The 16,537-nt window shown below is 36.2% G+C and overlaps 1 pseudogene; it reads left to right on the top strand.

Annotated features, from left to right (window-relative positions):
* The first annotated feature begins 2,102 nt into the window (after nt 1–2,102).
* The window catches only part of LOC127215012 (uncharacterized), a 62,820-nt pseudogene continuing 48,385 nt past the window's right edge, over nt 2,103–16,537 (top strand).

Raw genomic sequence — 16,537 nt, forward strand, 5'->3', positions numbered from 1 at the left:
CATCACTTATTTCAACACTAGTATCTCCAGAGGAAGTTATTCTTCTTTCTCCCCAATATGTTCCTTCTTAACCTTTTACTTCTTGTAGGGTTCTTGACTCTGGCCCCATGCTTTCCGTCATTGGTTTATTTAATTATATAATTTATTCATCTAATTAGCTCTAATGCAAAAATGCATTAGCCAAATGACTTTTAATACTGAGCCATCTTTCCATGCTTAGTATTAATATCACTCAGATGTAGCATTTATGTTTTTTTATATACATGTCTTATATTTGCAATTTGATGGTCTCTATTTTAAAGGTATTTTTAGGAAGAAAAATTCCAGTATTTAGGAAGCATTTCACACTTATCATCTATATGCTCCAAATATTAATACCTATTATGTCACCCATCTCTCCATTGCCTTACTCTACAGCAGCTCATTCAGTTATTATATGGATTTTTGAGAGAGACTTACATAGGTTGATGTGTTTAGATCTCTTATTCTATCATCAAATATGCTTTTCTCAGCTAAAAAAAAAAAAAAAGGCTCCATTAATTGGTATATAGTCCTAGCTGCTTAAAAGAACATAGTTCATTTTGCTTTTACAGCTTTCTAATGCTATGTATGTAGAATTGGTTGTGCTGTCATTATTAGTGATGCTGAATCATACATTGAGCCATTGCAGAATATTGGTTTTCAAAGCTTCTTCTAAAAGTAATTACTATGCTTTATTGGCCATGAGAATTAAATGAGTCTTTTATAGACCATGCAGAAACATATAAACAATAATTCACTCCACATCATGTTAAATTTACCATATAGAATATTATAGTGTTAAAGTGGAAGGACAAATGTTCGAACTATGTACAGCTGGGATACTTTTGTTCTCTAATTTGTAACAGTGAGAAAAGTAAAAAGAGAGTTTTTGCTGACTGGTTTTGCATGTCAACTTGTCACAAGCTAAAGTCATCAGAAAAGAAGGAATTGTACATTAGGAAATGCTTCCATGAGATCCAGCTGTAAAGCATTTTCTCAATTAATGACCGATGGGGGAAGGCCCAAAACATGGTGGGTAGTACCATACCTGGGCTGATAGTCCTGAATTCTATAAGAAAGCAGGCTGAGCAAGTCATGGGAAGCAAGCCAGTAAGTAGCACCCCTCTCTGACCTCTGCATCAGCTCCTGTTTGTAGGATCCTGTCCTGTTTGTGTGTCTGTACTGATTTCCTTCATTGATGAACTGTAATGTGGAAGTGTAAGCCAAATAAGCCCTTTCCTCCCCAACTTGCTTTTTGGTCATGGTGTTTTGCTGCAGCAATAGAAACACTAAGGCAAACTGGTTTCCACATAGTTAGGTGTTGCTGGGACAGACCTGACCATGTCTTTGGGAGGGTTGTGGAAGGACTTTGGAACTTTGGGCTAGAAGAGCCATCGAGTGTTAAGAACTCAGGGGGATGTTCTTTAGGAGCTTGGAAAATGTGAGAGTTGAGAGTAGTGTAGAATATGGAGGTCTGGCTTGTGAGCTTCAGAGGGAAGTTTACAAACTTTACTGGGGCCCTTTGTTATTTTGAAATCTGTTGTTCTGGTTAGCTGGGGTTAAAGAACTAAGAAAGTGAAAGTTTGCTTCCTGGGATACTTAATGCTGGTCAGCTGGAGTTAAGAAATTAGCAATGAGAGAGAGAGAGAGAGAGAGAGAGAGAGAGAGAGAGAGAGAGAGAGAGAGAGAGAGAACAGCCTTGCTGCGGTGACATCTTCTGGAAAGTGTTTCTCCAGAGCACAGAGAAACTGTTTTCCAGAGGTGACCAAGGTTGTCCACTGTGCTGGACTTGGTCATGTGTAAGAATCACCCAGGTGGTACTGTTTTTGTATATTTGGTTGCGAGCCTAGCCTTTACAAGCTGAGCCCTCTCTCCAGCCCAAGTGGTACTTTTTTTAATGCATGATGGGGGTAACGGAGAGCAGCTGGGGCTTGACACTGTGAGAAGCCAGGAGAGGCCATTGGTGAAGGTACAATCTCAGTGGCAGTTGAAGGCCCAGGGCTGAAGGGGCCATGGAATGAAGCTGAGACTTGGCACCATGAATAGAGTCTATGAGAGGCTATTGGAACAGGTACAGCCAAATGGGAGCAGAAGAGCCTAGCATTTTGGAGATGCCAGGACAATGGGATGACCACCGAGAACAGCAGCAGCAGAGGAGTGGAGCCAGCCAGAGCCTAGAAAATCAGCCATGTGTGCTGCAGAGGGCAGAGTCAAAAAGTGACTGATGATGCCCTTTGGGGAATCTAGAAAAGTGTGAGTGGATCCCACCCATTAGACTGTTGAAATTTGGTTTTGCTTTGATTTGATTGTAACAATGACATATTTTCCTCTTGAAGTAAGAAAGTATTTTACTGGATTCCACAGTTAAATTTTGAATTTTCAAAGACTTTGGATTTTAAGAGACTGGCTGTTTTAAAGGGACTGAATTTTTACTATGTCTGCATTTGTGAAGACTATGGCACTTTTAAAGTCTTAATTTTGAGATATTGGGGATGAACAAGAAAGGAAGGATTATAGCTTAATAGTGATTTGTTTGTGTGCCAAGTTGACAAGGCATCAGTTATACCGGCTGCTTTTGAGTTCCTGTCCTGACTATAGCCATCCCTACCCTAACTTGCTCTTTGGTCATGGTGTTTCATCACAGCAATAGAAACCCTAACTGAGACAAGGGAATATAGATGTTCATTTTGCTCAAGTTATACATATTCCCATGCTCATGGCTGATGACTGGTTTTAGATAGAACATTACCATAGCAATTACAGAAAATTAGTGCTGTACTGATCTTAAAAGACATCAGAAAAGATGTGCAAAGTCATCCTCACAGTACTGCTATAAATATGGTATGAAGAAATGTGGGTGTTGGTGTTGGGGTACCAATCCTCCATGCCAAATGGAGGGTACATAGGGGAAAGTTGCCTGCACCCAACCCTAATGAGGAAGGTGCTGAGAACAGATGAGAACTAACAGACTCAACATGTATGGCTCAAAGTCAAAAGATGATAGTAAACCACTCACAGCCAAAGCCCCTGACACTATCTTGCCAGACCTGACTGTGAAACTGTGTTTTAAAAGCTCTTCACTTTCTGTGTCTGAAAGTAGAATATAACCATATCATGTCTTCTTTTCCTTTCCTCCCTCAGGACTCTTTCCTACCTTCTTCCTGGCTCTTTCAAATTTATGGTCACTTCTTTTTGTTATTTGTCATCTCTCTCTTACAAACATGTACAAATATGCATATGTATATACACACATATTCTGTGAACATCTAACTGATCTTTAATATTGACCTTTTCTACTAGGAGGTTTTTTTTTTTTAATATTCAAGCAATTAGTTAAACACATTCATACTTAGGGTATATACTTTGCATTTAGTAATCTTGAAGTACTTTGTGCATAAAAGATTTTTAAACATTTTTATTTAATTTTTTTATTTAAAAATTATTTTTCAAATTACACACCAAGCCACTTTCCCCTCCCTCCTCATGTTCAGCCCCCCTTGCTTCATCCTCCCACCCCATCTACTCTTCAAAGGAGGTGAGGTCTTCCTTGGGGAGCCCAAGGTCTGACATACCAAGTTGAGGCTGAGCAATGTATCCCAGTATAGGGAATGGGCTCCTAAAAGCCAGTTCATGCCACTGGGTTATATTCTGGTGCCAGTGCCAAGCGCTCCCCCCCCCCAATAGATCAAGTCACGTAACTGTCACCCACATTCAGAGTGTCTCATGTAGTCCCATGCCGGTTACCCTGCTGTCAGTCCATAGTCCATGAGGTCACACTACCTTGGTCAGCTCTCTCTGTGGTTTCACCTATCATGGCCTTGAGCCTCCCTTTTCATATGATCTTTCTTTCCTCTCTTCAAAAGAACTCCAGGAATTCAGCCCAGTCCTTAGCTGTGGGTCACTGTATCTGCTTCCATCAGTTACTGAATGTAGGTTCTATAATGACAATTAGGGCAGTCATTAATCTGATTAAAGGGGAAGGCCCATTCAGAAACTGTCTACCTTATTACTAGGAGTTTAGCTGGGGTTATCCTTGTAGAGAAAATCTGAGAATTTCTCTAGACCCAGATTTCTCCATAATCCTCCATTAGGATTACGGAGATCTCTTTCATTGGTCTCCCTCTCCATCCTTCCCCTAACTTGGTCTTCTTGATCCTTCATGTTCCCATCCTCCATCTCTTCCCTTCTACCTACCCTTCTAGTTAACCCAGGAGACCTCAAATATTTTTCCTTCCTGGGACCCTGCATGTGTGTCCCTCTTAGGGTCCACCGTTTTACCTAACATCTCTGGGGCTGTGGATTGTAGCCTGGTTATCCTCTGCTTTACGTCTAATATCCACTTATGAATGGACACATACCATATTTGTCTTTCTGAGTCTCAGCTACCTCACTCAGTAGTTCTTTTTATGCTTCATGTTTCTTCATGTACTTCAGATTTCATGTTTTAGATGCTGAGTAATAATCCATTATATAAATGTACCACATATTCTTTATCTATTCTTTGGTTGATGGACATCTAAGTTGTTTCCAGTTCTGGCTATTACAAATAACACTGCTATGAACACAGTTGAGCAAATAGCATTGTGGTATGATAGCATCCTTTGGGTATATGACCAAGGTGATATTGCTAGTTGTTGAGGTAGATTGATTCCCAAATTTTCTGAGAAACCACTATATGTTTTCCCAAAGTAGCTGTACAAGTTTGCACTCCCACTAGCAATGGAGGAGTGATCCATGTCCTCTCCAACATAAACTGTCCCCAGTGTTTTTTTATCTTAGCCACCTGACAGGTGTAAGATGGTATCTCAGATTCATTTTGATTTGTATTTCCATGATAACTAAGGATGTTGATCACTTCCTTAAATGTCTTTCAAACATTTGAGTTTCTTTTGTTGATAATTCATCTACATGACTAAACAATTCTAACTCTTACTCTAGTAAAATATGTGCCTTTGATACCATTACCTCAACAAATTCAATATTGCCTTCTATGAAATAATTTAAAATAAGTAATAATTAGGTAACAATAAAGAAAATATTTAAAGGAGTATGCATTTGAAATTAAATGAATACTTTCATTGCATTAACGCATGCACATTAAAAATAAAATAAATATGTAAATAATTTTAAAAATACAGCCTTGTCCAGAAGGGTTAAAAATGAAGTGAATTTATCCATCTGCCTAAAACAAGTCAAAGCTAAGACAGAAGACTAAATTATGGTTTGTTAGATACTAATTGTCAGGCAACAAAATTATTTTGTTGTGAAATAGGAAGCAAGCAAAATGAATCCTATGAAGGTCTTGAATGATGAACTTTATAGTATCTCCAACCCATAGATCATGAAGAGGGCAGACGGGTGTCCCAGGGTTACAGAACTGAGCAAGACGCTGAAGGCTGCAAAACTGGAGAGAAGAGAGTATTGCTACAGTCCTGGTAACCTTTCTGAATACTAACCCTGATACTTGGAATAATTCAAGATTATACATACATAAGTACAATTGAAAATTATCTTCAGCTAGAGAAAACACCATTTCAAATTACTAGAGCAAACTATATCCAGTGTACACACACAGAAATAGCATCTGCTCTCATGAGATGATTTAGAAACATTTCTAAATTTTGCAGAGAAGAGTTTTGGATGGATAGTGGGGATTAGAGTACAAACTGCTCTAAAATGTCTTAAAAGCAATCCTCCTACAGCATAAACTTGCTTCTTGAGTCCCTTAACTTGGTTCCAGAATAGAGCTCAAGAATACCCTCCCTGTGGAGTGTGGGGAGGGGTGTGTGTGAATGGGATGGGAGGGTGGTCAGAAGTATGGGAGGGAGAGAAAGAGGGAGGGAGAGAGGGTGGGAGGAGAGGGAACTGGGATTGATATTTAAAATAAGTAAATCCAATAAATAAAAAAGAATACTTGCATATATTATATGTCTAGAAACTGAGAAATTTTAGCTTGTCTAGCCAAAGGAAATGCAAACTCACAACTCACAAATAATAATAAGCATGGGGATACACTCCAAGATGCAAAACAATGTGTGAAGCAGTTGTCACAGGATAAGAGATGATGGAGGAAGGAATGATCTTGTCAATTACAGTACCCGCCTATGGAAAAACACTCTCTTTATGTACCTGTATGATATGCATGCATTTGTTCTACAGCACCGTTTATTTTATTTCTTCTCATTATTTTCAGTTTAAAAAACCTTACAAACCAATCTCAGTTCCCACTCCCTTCCCTTCTCTTGTTCCCCCCCCACACCCTGCTACCCCTCAGGTAAATCATCCCACCTACTCATACATCCACTCATCCTCATGAATTGAGTTAGTCAAAAGTCATTGTCACTCTGGAAAGTAACTGTAGTCTAAATTGCCTAATAAAAGCTCTTTGTGACTGGATATGTTATTAAAATGCACGTCTAATTATGAATCATTCTTGAGAGCATCTATTTAAAAATCTTTGAAAATTCCTTGTTTCTTTGGCTAAAAATGGTTTTAATACAAGAAAAGGGAAAGTGTACTTGCCAATGCCTACAGCATGCTAAGAGAGATGCATTGAACCTTTCAAATTATAGCTTCTTTCTAATGATTTTGCTTCTTCCACTGTTGAAATAACTCTGAGGTAAATGATATCGGTGCTCATTTGTGAAGCATCAGGAAGGCCATCAGTGGAAAGCCATTTTCAATGTATTAACAGTTTATATATATGTTTTGCAGTGTGTTTCTTCTTTTGCTAAGATAGTTTTTTTTTAAACAAAATATTCAGTTGGGGTAACTCATCAGCAAGAGTAAAAGGAATCAAGATTCACAAAACAGTTATCCTAAATTCATCTTCATATGAGAAGTCACAGAATTAGCTTTCATGATAAAAACCTAGAAAAACTCTCCTTTGGCTAGTGGACTGAGACATCGCCTTCTCATAAAAGGGTGGTGGAAATATCATAAAATACCCTTTATTGCAACTTAAATAGAATTCTATGTATTTGTTTCTAGAACTTCAATCACTCTATCAAGAGAACTGATAGACACCAAACAATGTCCAGACTGCTCTACATGACTGGAAGAAATAATTGTTTGATTTTGGAATTATGACTTATCAAGATCATTTTTAAAATTAAAGATGCAAGCTGTTTATTTCTGTATTATGTGTAGAAAGAGTAAAATATATTTCTACAATTCTATTTCTAAAATTATTGAGACTTTGTACCAGAAATGTGATAGGGTTAGGAAAAGAGAAGTAATGACTGTATCAAATACAGGACTAAAACATAGCAGAGGTGGCCTTTTATTTTAACTTGTATTATAGCTTTCCTTTTATTTGTACATTTATACACAAGTGTGTATTAATGGCCATAAGAAATATGAAAGAGAAGACACATGCATAAAAATTTAGATTCAGGGTTGGGCAAACATCCTAAAAATCTCATTTCTTGTGGGGTACTTATGGTACTACATTAGCATAAAGTCTTCAAATAGAGTATAAAATGAAACATTTAGAAGATGTTAAATACACTATAGATGTAATACAATATTTCAGAGAGTTACAATGATAGTCCCCACTAAGTAAAGTTCTATAAATTATTCAAATCAGAACATCCCATATACATTTAAAAACAGCAATATTTTTAAATAAGTCTTTCAATAACATCACTTTGTGTTATCTATGAAAAAACATCTCTGAGAATATTCTATTTTCACTGGACCAAATTACTTTTCCATAAGCAAGTATGCATCTAATTTAGGGAAGGTGGAAATTTATAGGATACCTGAAGATTTTTAAAAATTTGATAGTGACTGGAAAGCCATATGTTTTAGCTATGTATATTATTTCCTCCTGCTGTTTGGCTTCTTTAAGGCATGGTACAAAGGAAATTAAAAAAGTAGTTTTTCCACTTACTGTGAAGTTATAACACAATATTTAGCCAGTCAATAATAAGATCTTACAGGAACATGACCCAAATATTATCAAAATGATTTGATAGTTTGCCATAAGAACCAAATAAAGGACTCATAGCTTTGATGCCTTCATGGCCTGTGGTCTGAGATGACTTGTAGAGATCCACTTTAAATGTGAATTTGATCTATGAATAATATCAGTTTCTGACATAGATGTGACAAAGAGCACGTATGTCCCAAATTTCTTAATAATTAGCTAATCTTTCATCATGTAAAATGTATTTTATTATAAATCTGATTGTCTAAAATTGTATTAAGAGTAACCTATTACAGCTTAGGACTGATTTAAACAGGGACAGATTACGGATAGAGAATGGACTGATTGATTTCTTGTGTTTGTACAGGATGCTTCAGTGGAAGAAAACAAGTGAAAACAAAGCCATTATGCATTAAAATAATATTGAGTTCTATTGTTAAAATATGCCACAACTAAGAATTACTTACTATGGAATTGAACTGAAGTTCAACACTGAGTAAATTTTTTAATACTTCTACAACAGATGTAATTTTGTTCAGCATTCATTGAGAATCTCTTGTTCTCCTTTGAAGCTATAGATCATAAATACCCATGAATATATGTGCAGGATTCACAAGCAAATCTGCTTGCTCTGTTCCTAACCTTCCACTGTGCTGTAAAACCTAGATGCCACACTTTCTGCTTCCTAGGTCTCTTGCTACCAGTGTTCTGAAATGACTTTCATATTGCTACTGTACTTTCAGAATGCAATGTGTTGTTAGTACTGTGCATGGAAGGTAGTGTGCATTTTTGATCTGTAAGAATAGTGAAGAAAGACTGTAGTAAAATATTCTGTGCTCCCAAATTTCTCTTTCTGGATTTTTGTCCATTTGTTTATTTTATTTTATTTTAATTCATGCTAGAATGAAGTAAACTGACATGGCCCTTGTTTCCCATCATATTTACTAATTCATCCATTTCTTTCAGTTTTCTTTGCTCTATTGTTTAGAAAATAACTATGAAAACTGACTTCTAAAAGAGGATTTTTGATGAAATCAATTGAATTAAAATGATAGTGCATGAAATTACAAACTACTTTAAACATTTCCCTCGGTGTGCTTAGTGTAAAATCTAATAAATACCTGAAAGTTTTCAAGCCAACGGGTGTTGTGTGCTTGGGCTCTTTAAAAGTTATGCACAGATTGTCATTGGAAGATTATAAAGGAATCACAATTCTCCCGCTTTACTGGTGTGTGAAACACTACACACAGCACATTTGTTTCAGAAGCACCATCACACGTGTCATCTTCTATACTCTCTTACTGGCACTATAAATTACTGATGTAATTCAGAGTCAGAAAAGGAAAACTGAACATAACTGCTTTAATCATAAAAGATGAAGAGCTAAAATTTCAGGCAAGATGATCTGAATCATGAGTCAAAAGTTTTTTATTGCATTATGATTACTTCTATAATTCAGCAACATGTATTTATTATACTTTGGCCTTCATGAAATAACTATACATACAAATGTAAAGGACACTTTTCTACAAGAAATTGAAAGACAATACTATTGAAATGTATTCACTTATAAATTTGATAGGAAAATAATGAATATTAACTTTCATACACATACACACATACAGATGCATTATATATAAACATATTTATGATATGGATAGGGTTGATTTGTTTGTGCTTGCCACAATTCCCAATAAGTTGAGTAAATTATATTATGAATGTAATTGTAACGTGATTTGAAACGAGACAGCAAAAATCTAATCAAATGTTTTATATTGCCTGAAGAAACAGTAGATCAATAAAAGAGAGACAGTTTGAAGAAATTAATTAGGATTTAGTTACTATTTCTTGATGTTTGCCTAGAGCATGTAGCAAAGCAGTGAATCAGAGAAGCCACTCTTAGATTGACACTACAAGTAGACAAAGTAAACTAAATGTCATTTAACCCCCAGTTTTTGTAATTTATTTTATATAACCAAGTTCATTTAAATGAAAACAAACATTTATAGACAATATTTGGGGATTTGGGTGTCGTTCTTTCCAAACTACTTCCTGCTGGTAAGAGCTGCTGTCATAGGGGATTCTAAGAAGATGCAGAAATCCTGGCTGTAGTCTGCAAGGCTGCTTTGTCCAGCTGTTTTGAATGTAGGATCACTTGGTGCTCTGTTTCGGGCAGTCTGGCTTGATCAAACCACATTAGTCTGGAAGGAATCCACTGCTTTTCAATTTCTGTGGAAACAAAAATAGAAATCCTTTTCCCCAGTAACTTGTCCTTGAACTTAAATTTTGCAGTCAAAGCATTTTTTTATTTAATTTATTGTTTTACATGTCGATCCCAGTTCCCCCTCCCTCCTTCCCTCCTTCCCTTCCTCCCTTCCTCCCACCCTCCCTCCCTCCCTTTTACCCTGTCTGCCCTCTTATATGCACCCTAACCACCCTCCCCTCTCATCCCTCCACCCCAATTCCATATGTGGGGGAATGCCATCCAGTTGGGGTCATGTAGATCTCACAGGTCATGTGAAGTAGGGACTAGGGCTTCTCTCCTGTCTCTAGGTTAAGGCAGTTATTCCTCCATGGGGATGTGTTAGCAAGGTCCTTTTGTGTACCAGGGATACATCCTGGCTCCACTGTCTGAGGTTCCCTTAGACTGCTCAGTCCTTCTGGCTGAGACCCATATTCAGGGGGTCCTGAGTCAGTCCCATGCTGGCTTTCCAGCTATCAGTCTGGTGGCCCGTTAGCTCCTCCTTGTTCAGGTAAGCTGTCTCTATGTGTTTCTGCAGCCTGGTCTTATCTTCTCCATCTGCATCTGGGTTCTAGTTCGACCCAGTGTTTATGTATGGGTGTTTGTTCCTGTTTCCAACAGGCATTAGATGAGTTCTCCATGGATAAGTTAGTTGTTGATCTCACTATCCGGGAAGGGCATTTATGGTAGCCTTTCCACGGACACTCAAATTGTTAGTTGGCAGCAGTCTTGTAGTTCTCTAGACCTTTCTTTGTGTTCAATTTCATCATCAAACTAATATTGGCTCCCTCTATTATGTTCTCTCTCTCTCTCTCTCTCTCTCTCTCTCTCTCTCTCTCTCTCTCCTGTCTTCTATTCCTAACCGGGCTCAATCTTCCTCGTTGCACGTGTTTTCCTTTCCTCCCCCTTGTTTTCTCCTACTTCTTTCTCCATTTGCTGCCTCCTCCCCACTTCCCCTGAGCTCTGGAGGACTTGTCCCTTCCTGGTTCTGTGAGGGACTTTATATGAATCTCTTGGAATACACCTTGTATCCTAGTTCCTCTGGTGGTATGAATAATAGGATGGTGATCCTTTGATCTATGTCTAAAATCCATATATGAGTGAGTACATACTATGTTCCTCTTTTTGTGACTGTAACCCCCAGGTTTTTAGTCATATTTTTACCGTGTGATTCTAGTTCCTACTCTATACTGTGGAGAAATCAGATCCTTTGGTTTCAGTGAATCTAGACACAGTCTATGCCAAAAAAGTGTGCCTTGGGTGAATTTATTTAATTTGTGATTTAATTCTATCATTCATAATTGAGACTATTAATAGTAACAACATCTCAGGGTTGTTCCAGTTATTAAAAGAGTTCATACATGCAAAGTTCCTAGAAAATTATCTATCATATAGAGAATGGTTGACAAAAATTAGAAAAAAACTGAACAGTCATTATCACATTGGTTTGTCAGTAACACATTGACTATTCAGTAAATTGTACTTTTATATGTGTGATCTAAATATTACAAATGATTTCACGAGATAGGACACTTTTAGGTAGGAAAACTGAACACACAGAATTTAACCAATTATCAGTGACCATTAACATCTGTAAATGCTTCTGGTTGTCTCATTTCTCATTTGTATCTATTATTCTTTGGATTACAATTGGCTGTGATTTGGTTGCGGTGACTCAGTATTACTGCGTAATCAGTATGGGTAGATAAGCCTCTAAATTACATGGTGCACCTGCAGAGGTGAAGATTCAATTTTGGAACATAGTTGGTAAATGTATACAGTACTATACCTTTATGATATTCTATTTGCCTTCAGAAGATTGCTTCCTTTTTTCACCTTAAATTTAGCAAAAACTTCTGACTATTTTTTAGAAGTATGATTCATATTTTTTACTCAAGTATTGCATTTTTGGATCATAATTTGTCTTGGAAAGTTTAATATATTTTATTTTAATAGCAAAGCTCTTGAAGAATCTTTATGAAAAAATTGCAAACATATTAATTTTCTATGATAATTGTCATATAATGTCATTACAAATAAACCAGTCTTGAAAGTAGGCACGCTTTCTCTGTCTTCCTGTATTAAAATTTCATATGTGAAGACTAGCTAAAATGATCTCTCTGAGCTCTTTCTTCCCTTCTTTTAAGAGAGAGTCAAGTGAAAAATAATCACAATAGAATAGTGATGTGTATGAAGACATGGGAAAAGAAGCAGTCTCTTTTAAACCTGAAAGTATCTATCGTCCTCAACAACATCATCATCACCATCATCACTATTATCATGACCTGAATCATTATTCTCATAATAATCACCACCACTGTCACTGTTACCATTATTTTATCCTGCTTTGGTATATACATTCTGTTCATCTCTTAAATGTAAGGTTAAAAAATCATGTAACTCAATAAGAAAGTCTGTTTTATTTTGGGAAGAATTAGCAGTGAGTTACATGAGTCACAGATCAGAATTTATACTCTTCAATCATTATTTTAACAATGAAGGTAAGGCTGAATTAAATAGCTATCTTTTAAGCACTTATGTGAATTTTGAATAAAAGAAAAACAGGAGATTGTACTTAAAATGTCAATCATCTTCCCTTCCCACATTTCCATTGCCTGTGTTATTTCTGAGGATATTTCCCTTGCCTTCAAGAATCTTCCTACACTCATTCCTATTTTTCCATGAATATTCCCTCACTAGAGAAGGGAAGAGTGTCAAGTAGTTACTTCTGACAGTCTTAATATTGGCTCTTTGTACAGGTAAAATGTTCCACTGAAATACTATGCAAAGGCTTATAAAGATAGAATATGTATTAAACAAACAAGAGTTTTGAACATTTGGTATAAAACCAAAAATAATCAACTCAACCACGTTGTCTATTGTCATAAAAGCAGCAAAGAGAACATGTGTACTTCATTCACAAGGGCCAGACAAGCTAATATAAAAGGTGATGTGGGGCTTTTATTTCCAAAGTATTTGGACCCATTAAATGCATTGATAAATTTCCTAGAGATAAGTGCCCCCCCGAAAACTCAACCATTATTCAACCATTACAGAAGAGCATGAAGATTATTTCTTTCTTAGTTGGGGTGAAAACTTGATTTTTCAGTAAAGGTTCTCATTTAACAGAAAAATAAATAGTAAGAAAAATTTCAGTCAATAGATCAAGGGATGAAAACAGTAGGAAAATAAAAGTACAACACTGACATTATCACTGAATTGACACTAAGCATGTGCAATGGCTTGCCTTAGGGTGAGCTCCTCACCTACTGAGTGCTAATTACTGCTAACAACTAACAACTAAAAGATAGAAAATGTCTTCCAGGGTGTTTATGGAAGCAGGTGCAAGAACATTTTCCATACCCTTTTGTAATCAGGCTCCTGTGAATCCAAGGAAAATCAGCAAAGTTTTGCTGGAGAGAATCCTCAAGAGGACATAGAATTCAAATACAGTTACCAAGTTTAAAGAAGTTTCATGAGTTTAGCATTCCCATGAATGCTAGCAGCATCAGTGAAGTTTCAGAGAGCCTCACATGATTTTTAATGTGCATCAAGTCCTTCATGCATTTATTGACAGGTAGGAAGAATAGAAGCAACAAAGAACTAAAAGAAAAAGAAAAAAAAATTTTTTTTTAATACAAGGACGCATTGAATCAGCACAAGAGCAGTGACTTAGTCTCTGTTGCAGGTCAAAGTTGCCCTTTGAAATATTTGCATGTAGTGTATGCACAGAGAGAGTAGCCTATTCATTAAGGCAGATTAGAAAACTAGACAAATATCTCCATTTAAGGGGTAAACTACAAAATATCACGAGACAACGCAAAAATGTGAAAGAGTTTTCCAGAAATGAAGAATTGCTGTGGCAACCATGTCAGCCTGGACCTGGACCTGAATACTCAAAACTAATTCTAGTAGCCAACATATTTATCAGCACATTACCATTTTCTGCTTACCATTTTCTTGTACCAATGAAAATGCAGACTACATTTTTAAACTCTGGTTTCTTTTTCATTCTAGAACACAGCTTCATTAGTTTTCCCTCAATATATGAAGCTACAAAAACATTTTGTTAGGATAAACTCTGTCTAGTTATAAATCTAATAACATTATCCCTAAAGTTCCAAATAAATACTCAGTTGTAGAAAATATATTTCTGTTCCTATTAAATGTAAAAGTATGAATTCTTTTGGCTGGAGAGAGAGAAAACAGCTGAGTTTGGTGGTATTTTGGGAAAAATGCCCTGCCTTTTTTCTCTTTGTCCTCTGTACAAATATTTGATATGTATCTTTTCATTGTTTAAAATTATAATTGCTAATGATGAATACTGGAGGTATCTGGGATTCCTACTGGTAATGAAGGACTTCATTTTTTTCTTCATTTAACAAATACAATGAAAACCTTTAAAAGAAAACTAAGGAAGTAACCTGCCTTTAGGCTTCTTTTGAATATTTTCAGACATATAAATAAAGTAAGTATAGAAAACACTAAAAATATATAAGTTCTGTACACATTACTTATTCACAGGAAAAGCATGCATTAATTAACTTTTCTTTTTGTTCCCATGGCAACAATTCCATCATGTAAGGAGATCTGAGCTATTTTATAATTCCATTATGCTATTTATAATTCAATATATCACATTAAATTCTTTTTTAATTTTAATAAGACATGGTCTAACTAGTATAAATTTAGAGAGGCAAATTGACTGATTCAGCAAAAAGCAATGATTCTGATATTCCCTATACTGATTACTGAATTGCAGTAGAGTTTTATCAATTTGCAAGCAATCACTCATCTTTGTTGAATACCTAGAAACAATCTGTCACCTCTCACATTACAAGGTGTCCTTGATACCTGTTGCCCTTTCTTTCTTATCATATGTCTCTTGACAACACTGAATTCTGTAAACCATCAAGTTCAAAGCATTATTCTTGGATTATTCAATAAACAGAAGACCAACTGTGAAGGTGGGGTTTAAATGAATAATAAGACCCTAGATAAATGATTAATGGGCATCTTTTAGGAAGTACTTACACAATTATTAGTAAATAACTGATGTGGTCTTTCTGCTCCTGAAGATGTAGTCTCTGCCCTTCTAGAGTTCCAACTACTGCCCAAGAGGGTGAGCCAACGCCTATTCTTCCTCATATGAGATCACATCTTCACACCTGAAACCATGCTCCTAGGATGGGACCACCACCATAAGTCTACTGGCAAAACAAGATGTCATTCACAACTGTGTCATTTAGAATTACAGAGTTGTTTGGGGGTTATCTTGGGATGTCATAACTAATCTAAAATGTGCATATTGTTATTTGAGTCAAAATACATGTAATATGTAAAATTATTTTTTAGCCATTTTCCTTGAAGAAAAAGCACTTAGATATGCATATAACTATACCTTTACTTTCTACTTTCCCTTATTTGATGAACATGAAAGAACAATGGAAATATGGTCCCATGACCATTTGACAATCTCTTGGACTGATGATACATGTTCCTCCTCTCCTGAATGTATCCTTGAATTCTGCATCGATAAATGTTTGAAACTAATATTTAAATCTATGAATCACCTAATTTACACCTGTAAAGGCCTTTAATAGGCTTTCTAGAGTTTTTAATCCATCAGGATTTTCAATGAAATAACATGTACAGTCTTTATTTATTAGAAATGATAATGAATCAGAAAAGTACAAATAATGGTCTGAAATGACTCAGTAGCTAAAAGCATTTGCTTTCTTATGGAAGTCCTAGGTTCAGTTACCAGCACCCATATAGTGGCTAGCAAACACTGGTTACACTAAAATATTCAATGTCCTCTTTTGGTCTTCACAAACACTGTATATACTTTGTGCATTCACATACAAGTACACAAACCATATATACATATAAATGCATATATAGAAATAAATGAATAAAAGTACAAATACAATACTGAGAGGCAGAGTAATCCAAGGCTTTCTCAGAGGTCCTGGTAAAAGAAGAAATGAAATATAGTTCTCTGTCCTTGCTGAGCAGCCAACTTTACAAGGACACTCTGGGACTGGGATTAGGACATCTAAGAAATTAATGGTTCAGTTCTTGGGAAGTTGACTTTTCTCCCATGAGGAGCCTGAAGTTATCATTCTCAGTGCCACTGTGTGCTCAGTCCTTAATGCTCTTGAGATACCCACTGCTCTATTTGTGTAACATTGTTTGATTGTCCTCCTGTTGACTTCACGCCATTGTATAATATTTTTGCTTACTCTGTCACATGTCTCCCCAGAAAATAGTATATAAGTATGTCTTAGTGTATTAGTACTTCTTCTATGAAGCTCGTTTGGCAATAAAACATAGTTTGTGCA

This window comes from Phodopus roborovskii, unplaced genomic scaffold, assembly GCF_943737965.1.
Source record: "Phodopus roborovskii unplaced genomic scaffold, PHOROB, whole genome shotgun sequence".
In the NCBI taxonomy this organism is placed as follows: Eukaryota; Metazoa; Chordata; class Mammalia; order Rodentia; family Cricetidae; genus Phodopus; species Phodopus roborovskii.